This window comes from Octopus bimaculoides, chromosome 1 (genome assembly GCF_001194135.2).
Source record: "Octopus bimaculoides isolate UCB-OBI-ISO-001 chromosome 1, ASM119413v2, whole genome shotgun sequence".
Classification (NCBI taxonomy): Eukaryota; Metazoa; Mollusca; class Cephalopoda; order Octopoda; family Octopodidae; genus Octopus; species Octopus bimaculoides.
This window is the reverse complement of record NC_068981.1, coordinates 146,433,717-146,441,898: the sequence shown is the minus strand read 5'-3', so window position 1 is coordinate 146,441,898 and position 8,182 is coordinate 146,433,717. Positions and strand designations below refer to the sequence as shown.

Genomic DNA, 8,182 nt, shown 5'->3' with positions numbered 1-8,182 from the left:
CATTGTAAACATTGAAATGAAACACTGTTGTATTTATTTTTACCCTGTCATTATTTTATTACATTATCATTTAGGTTATGATGAATTAATAGTTATTTCTTTATTGCTCACGGGGCTAAACATAGACGGGACAAACAAGGACAGACAAATGGATTAAGTTGATTACATCGACCCCATTGCGTAACTGGTACTTAATCTATCGACCCCAAAAGGATGAAAGGCAAAGTCGACCTCAACGGAATTTGAACTCAGAACGTAACGGCAGACGAAATACTGCTAAGTATTTCGCCCGGCGTGCTAACGTTTCTGCTAGCTCGCTGCCTTATGTTGAATTAATAATGTCGGTTAACCTGATCACTAGAGGCACATGGCCTAGTGATTAGAGTAGCGGACTCGCGGTCGAGGGATCGCGGGTTCGAATCTCAGACCGAGCAATGTGTGTGTTTATGAGCGAAACACCTAAGCTCCACGCGACTCCGGCAGAAGGTAATGGCGAATTTCTGCTGACTCTTTCGCTACAAATTTCTCCCAGTCTTTCCTCCTGCATCTAGCAGCTTACCTGCGACAGACCGACGTCCCGTCCAGGTGGGGAACCCTATACGCCAATGAAACTGGGAAACTGGTCCTTATTAGCCAGGCATGGCTCGAGAAGGTACAAACAACCTGATCACTGATACTCTACTTCAGTATTAAAATACTATTTAGTAGTGTTGTAATATTGGTTTTAAATTATGGCACAAGACCAGAAAGTTCGAGGGCGGAGTAAGTCGATAATATCGACCCATTGTTCAACTGGTATTTATTTTATCGATCCTAAAAGGATGAAAGGCATAGTCGACCTCGGCGGAATTTGAACTCAGAATGTAACTAGTGCTGTAATACTAAAATACTGGTAATACTGAATCTAAACAGGCTGCTAATAATGAAACTAATCGATTGAAGTCAGAAGATGCAGGTTAACTGGATGGATTTGCATAAAGCTGAATGTCTGAAAAATTCGGGTTTGAATTGTGTTGGAGATATCTGCCTATGAAACTGCTTCTACTTCACGGAAAGGTTATAAAAGTAGTTGAGAAGGCAACGTGGATTCCTGAGACAAGAAATCGAAGAAAATTAAAATACGTGTCTACATTGTCAACAATCTGGATTAAAAGTAGATTTCCTGTTTCTTTGCTATTAGTTTGAGTAATGATACATTTAGAATTTAGCAGGCTACTATAAAGGTAAGAATTGCATTTAATGAATTTTAATTTTCTAATAGAAAACTTTCGTCGAAAAATACACAACAAAATGTAAATAACTATTTCAAATAGATCTACTTAAAGCTATTCCAACTCACGAACACATCAAATCGACTGGAAATTATCAAGAACATAGGTTGCTAAAAATTCCTTAAGAAGCAGCTGACTTGAATATTTTCAGATTGCGTGCGGAAGAAGATTGTTATTCATCTAGTTCCTGGTTAACCTTGAAAAGATATATGCATGTACGCATGTATGTAAGCATGTATGTATGTATGTATGTATGTATGTATAGCAAATAGCTTTATCTCGACATTCGAATGAAAGTAGAGAACTTTTTGTTGTGATCAACCATTCATGATATTGATTACTTAGCTAACTCGATGACTATAGCCTTCTTACATACAATAAAAGGATAACTCACTGGAAACTTGAAAGTGAATCTAGGCTTAAAAATTACGCTAAAATAGAATTTTCAGACAATAGATTTGATTACTTGGAGCAGTAAATAGTTCACATGTTTGCCTGGTAATTTATATTTACTTACTCAGTCTCATCTCAAATAAAATGTACAACGAAAATTTAACAGTAGACTTGTATGTTTGTTTATTTATGCGTTTATCAACTGACTGCACCATTCATGCACTTCTGTATGGAATAAGTTAGCCGCTACTGGAAAAAATATTTCCTCGATATATGTGAATATATTTTGCAATAATAATGAAACTCAGTCATTGAAATATCGTTTACTTATTAGGATGAAAAACATAGCACACCTTTGCTACTAATATAGTCTTCTTGGTAAAGAGAAAATTATCTTCTGCTGTGCTTGGAGTTAATTTTCCACTTTTGGTAGACATCTGAATGCAAAGAAAATACACTAATATTTGCAGAAAAAAATTATGATTTACGACAGTAAAAGCCGATAATGAATTCGTAAAACATGATTAAGTTTGGGTGTCGTGAGGAGAAGCAAGATCTGGTGCTTCAGGTAAAAGCTCTTCATTAAAGAACCGGAAAGAGTTCTAAATGAAACTGAGGACAGCCTTCAATTTCTCTTCTGATTGGCAGAGAGTACTGTTCTAAGGGTTAGAACTAAGCTTTCCTTATAGACACCAACTTATTATATGGCTTCAGTTGTTATGTACTTCATAAGTCAACTCTGCAGTCTGTCCCTTTGTATAGAAGCATATAAAGTCTTCACAACGGCAAACACGAAATATTTTCCCCTTAATGATCATTTGCTAATGTACAGGAAGATATATCGAATAAGTGTTTCTTGTCTCTATATGTAATATGGAACTTATATTCTATGAAATATTTCAGCCTCCTGTTACAATGATTCCTATAGACACTGATAGAAAAATATTTCAGATTGTTAACATCACCTGCTCTTTTTTTCTTTGTTTGTTAGTTTCCCTATTGTAAAACAAGGCATTTTAAGCAGATAAACTAGTCATCGAGTAAACATTCTTCGTGAGAATTGAATTCCCCAACTTATTTTGCATGTAGTGATCTATAATCTGTATGCTTATGTCACAGAAACCTGTGTGAATAACAGCTGGCGAATTCAATCCTAACCCTATTAAAAATACATGTGCAAAACACCTGATAATAATCTCTGCTCATGCTTCTCAAAGAGTTTTACAAAAATATGTCAGGCTTATAGACCAGTGTGTTTTTCATCTATTATCGACAATAATTATTATTCATTTAAAATATTAAGCCATATAATGCTAAAATATTCAACGTTCGTTTCTCGCCGTAAACAGTTTTTCTACAAAATCGTTTCCCTACTCCTAATGCTAATGACGAACATCGCTTCAGCTAATATTTCTTTTACTTTCTATTATCTACATTCGTGGTAGGGACGCAACGATCAGCCTCGGCTTTTGTAACATACTTGTCTTGCACGAATTTTGAAAATACTGTACATATATAGTGAAGATCTTTATTTAAGAAACAGAATTTTATGAAAGTAAATATACGAAGCGTTCTTAATATTTACTGACATTCACCTCTCTCTTCCAATTATTGGACAAAAGACTGTCCTCTTACAGTTTATTTTGCAAATAATTTCATTCAAGACGTTCTGATAGACGTATTTGAAACAATTTAGTTGTTCTCATAAAACATTCTTGTCACTTTCTTATATTGGAATTCACGTCTTTCCTCTTAATGTCATTAGTTTGGTTTTCTGTCAATATATCGATGTCTTTAGGTATATTTTATGGCAATTTCTTTGAAGCAAGTTCCCACGTTGAACATTTCAGTTTTTAGTATTTTGTAAGTGTTAAAGAGTTGTTAATTTAGCTACTTCAACGGGAGATATTGATCAAAACTATTATCATATATAATTTTCTTTTATTAATGACTTATTCTTTTATTGGCTATTTAGTATTTCTTGTGGCAAACACAGCATTAGTTTTACCTGCAAAGGTCTTAAAACTTATCGATTTAAAAATAAATCGCGTGTCAAAATTGTTTTATACCACAATGGAAAACCGAATAAAGTATAAATACAATGTATAGATGTGTTGACCATGGGTTAAATTACCTTGGAGAAGTAAAACTGTGGTGGCTGACGGAATAAAAAACGATGGTCTTTCATCTTGGGAGTCAAAAGTTCACACATTATTGCTGACACGAACAATGACTGTCTATACAGCATGTCATGCGTCACCGTATCAGAAGTTAATCAATATTTTTCACTGGTTTCTGTCCTTATCTGCTGTGCTCAAACAACTATCTCCTCATGTTACGCTTATAAAGACGTTTGTAACCCAGTCGGATTTCCTGTAATCTCTTGCAAGACTAGACAACTTTGACTTGGCAGCAGAGTTGTTTTTCCTGCTATTTGGACATTCTCAAGCCAACCGAAGTTCCTTTACACAACTATGTCTTCCATGTCAGAGAGCTTGATTTTGCTTGGATGAAGCTATTCCTGTCTTTTTACGTGATGTCCATGACCTATCTCAAGTGTTTTATAATAAATAAATGTAGTTTGTTTTCATTATGCAATACATTGTCCATGCAATCGATCGTTAAAACATAGTGGATAATACTATGGATCGTTAAACATGTCGATACCTGCTTGTTGTTCCATAGTTGCTCTCTCAAACTTCTTAATGCAGAGTTTATCTTGCTCAACCTGTAATGCAGTTCATTACTGAGCCTTCTATCTGTACTAATTATACAGCTCAGATAAAATGGTTTGCCTCTATCACTTCTTGCTCTAACTGAGCCCAGTACTGTTACTAATTGTAGTACTCAGGTAGATAAGATGGTTTGCCTCTGTCAGTTATTTCTTTTCGATTATAATAGTTTCAAGAAATGTCACTTGGTTCGTGCCAGAATTTCGATGATAAATAATCTCACTCTTCCGGGTGATAATTTTCAAACAAAACGTTTTTGTGGCTGCACCTTCACCAGCATCCACCAAGCTCTGAATGTTCCGTGCATTATGGGACACAAAGGCAAAACAACTCGCAAATAAATTTCTTTCCTTAAGATATGTATAGCCCTATCGTAGCTTTGGGGGTGATACTTTAAAATTGCCTGTATTCATCTTCAGCTTAGGTGTGAAATTACTCTTTGAGCTTGGATTACAGATAAAGTGAGAAAAATGGTGTCATCTCGTACTCTTGCTTGACTCTCACATTAACATCAAACTGTGCAGAGCTTCAGTTCATCTGCGTGCCATGGGGACTTTAAAGTGTAGCAACTTTATAGTACGAGTGAACTTTCCCGGGAATTTAGAGCTTCCGAGCACACACCTTAGCCTCGATTGGCATACTGTGCCGTCTCCGTGAAGTGAATGAGATTATTGGATATTGCTACTATATTTATATGTGTGGTTTTATTTCTGTATGTTTTGGAGGGATTTGAACATTATAATTATTTACAACTGATTTTTTTTTAGTCAGAAAAAGAAGACAATACCCATAACTCTTTACAGAGTATCCAAAACTGGTGGAAGGGTGAAAGGAAAGCGACCTCAATCCAGCAACCTGGGATGAATGTTTGCATCACAGCGGTCTCCAATAAAGATACCCAAGGTATACTATTTAACCGGACAACAGATTAAGTCTATGATCCACTTTGGTCTTCGGTTTGGTGAGACTCGGAGCAAATAACACATACTGTATTATCCAACGATCTACTGACTCTGGCAATTCGTCGCTGTGTTAATTGATACTATTAATGCATTTTTTCTTGTTTTGTTGCTTCTGAAACGCTGGCTCTTGTTTAGAATCAAGGTCAGCGTTGATCAAACAGACCTATGTGGAAAAGCGTTCCGACACTCGACACTAAAAATTCCTGTCCTTTCTTCAGGCATCATCTATGTGGAACTATATTATTCAAGGTCGTCTGCCAATTTTTTAAAGCTGGTAGGAAGTGATTTGGTTACGCGATTTAATTATGAATCTTAGCGGCTCGGGACTAAGTATGTCGGTTTGTTATTATTATGTTCAGTCATTACAGTGTCGGTCAAAATGCCTTGTGGTATTTTTCAGCTCTTTATGTTCTGAGTTCAAGTCTCAAGTAGGTCACCTTTGCCTTTCATCTATTGGGATCGATAAAATAAAGTGCCAGTCAAATTGGTGGTCTTGCGAATACAGTAATCCCTTGCCATATCGCGCTTCACCTATCGCGGTTTATTATTTAAGCTGACGTCGATTCCTCCTTCCTCCGTGGTGTTGTTTTGCATTTATAATATACTAAATATATACAAATTATAAAGATAATAAAACAAATATACAGTACTGTTTCTACTTGGCGGATTTTTACCTATGGCAGGGGTTTAGGAACGTGACACCGTGATAGTCGAGGGATTACTGTGAATTTGAAACAGTTATTCGGCTCACGACAACCCTGATGCTGTAGAATTACCAACAAAGACTTTTTACCTGCGAGCAGCCAGTCTCTTTCTCGGTTATATCAATTACTGCGTTATCAAATGTCTCCATTATCAAAACAGTATAGTGTGATTTCGGGTAAATTTGGCCGCCTTTTGTAACGAGTCACCTGACTGCATCTAATTTCCATGTTTAGTTCGTTGACTTATATCTCAAAATCTAGGCCACTCACGAGCTAACCTTCTAAATCTTCCTACCCAGAACCTATTCTCGCCGGAATTCTGTAGCACCATACGTTTCTTTCTTACGTTTGGGTAGCAACGTCAGGTTTTTTCCTGTAGAACAAATATTAATGATGAAACAAAGTATTTGATTCTTGTTGTTTATTTAAGTGTTTTGCTTTCTATTTTAGCAGTCGCCATATTGTCTTTAAAGTTGATCATGTTGTACGATCATTTGAAGAGAGGGGTTTAAACGTTAATTCACAGCTACTTTGAATTAATCTGGCTACAGCGTCGACATTCTTTTGCAACTATAATTGATGAGTGCAATAAATAAAATAAGGATACAACTGCTGCTGCTGCTGCTGATGATGATGATGATGATGATGATGATGATAATGATGATAAGAAGTAGTAAGAGGAGAAGCTGAAGGAAGGGAAGAAGGAGCTGACGATAATAATGATAGCGATGCTGTTACTGTAGCTGATGATAACGATGATGCTAGGGTTGATGATGACGATGACGACGACGACAATAATGATCCTTTCTACTACAAGCACAAGGTCTGAAATTTGTAGGAGGGAGCAGTCGATTACACTGACCTCAGTGTTCAATGGTAATTATTTAATTGACACGAAAAGGATGGAAGGTAAAGTCGACCTTGGCGGAATTCGAACTTAGAACGTAGATGATAATAATGAAAGTTTCAAATTTTGGCACACTGCCAGTAAATGTGATGGGAGAGAAAGTTAGTCATTTACATCGATCCCAGAACTTGATTGTTTTTGGTTTTTTTTCTTCTTATTTTATTAACCTGGAAAAAATTAAAATGAAAGGCATGGGTAACCACAGCGTTATTTGAACTCACAGCACAAAGAACTGAAGGAAATGCCGCTAAGCATTTTGCCCAACTCACTAACGATTCTTTTAGGCCACAGCCTTAATAAGAGTAATTATAATGACAGTAATGATGATCATGGTGATGATGATTATAATGATGATGATGATGATCCTTTCTACTGTAGAGGCTTGAAAAATTCGAGGGGAGGGGGCCTAGTCAGTTACCAATACTCAACTGGTACTTATCGTATCGACCTCGAAAGGGTGAAAGGCAAAGTCGACCTCGGCGGAATTTGAACTCAGAATGTAAAGACGGACGAAATGTAGCTAAGCAATTTTTCCGATACATTGACGATTCTGCCAGGTCATCGCCTTAATAATAGCAATAATAATGAAAATAATGTGATGATGTTGATGATGAGGACGATGATGATGATGATGATGATGATGCATAAATGTATTATCTTGTCTTATTTAAAAGTTTTAGATGTTATATTAGCAGAATAAAAGAACATTACTTCTGTTATTGTTACTGACTTTTGATGTTGTTATTGCTGATACTGCTGATGTCGTTTTTATTATTGTTGTTGTTGTTGTTGCTGCTGCTACTGCTGCTGTGATTTCTTCTGTTGTTCTTGTCGCTATTACTATTGTTGTTTTAAAAACATCACTTGGTTGTTCGCAAAATAATTAAGAGAACAGTTGTTATTTGTTGAGTTAATGGAACAAAATCAATCAGATTTAATTATTGATTACTTGGCTCTGAGGCAGTGTAATTTAGCGAATTATTATGCCAGTTCATGCAAGAAAATATAGAAAACGAAAGTTGGAAGAAAGCAATGAGGAAAGAAGCTGCTATTACTGTTGTTGTGGCTTAACCTAAAGTCAACCCTGATTGAGCTGATCTACGATCAAAGAAAATGTAACCGAGATCATTCCGCCTTTGTTTCAGGTATAATTTATCCAAGACAACATTATCCGATGTTTCATTAAGTTTTTAAGGTGATTTTCACGAAAATA

At 36.1% G+C, this 8,182-nt stretch overlaps 1 long non-coding RNA gene across 1 annotated transcript; it reads left to right on the top strand.

Moving 5' to 3' along the window:
• The first annotated feature begins 1,133 nt into the window (after positions 1-1,133).
• Positions 1,134-6,871, top strand: LOC128249939 (uncharacterized). Its single transcript, XR_008266090.1, has 3 exons — positions 1,134-1,223; positions 5,164-5,299; positions 6,513-6,871. It is a non-coding gene; the product is annotated as an uncharacterized LOC128249939 (long non-coding RNA).
• The last annotated feature ends 1,311 nt before the right edge of the window (positions 6,872-8,182 follow it).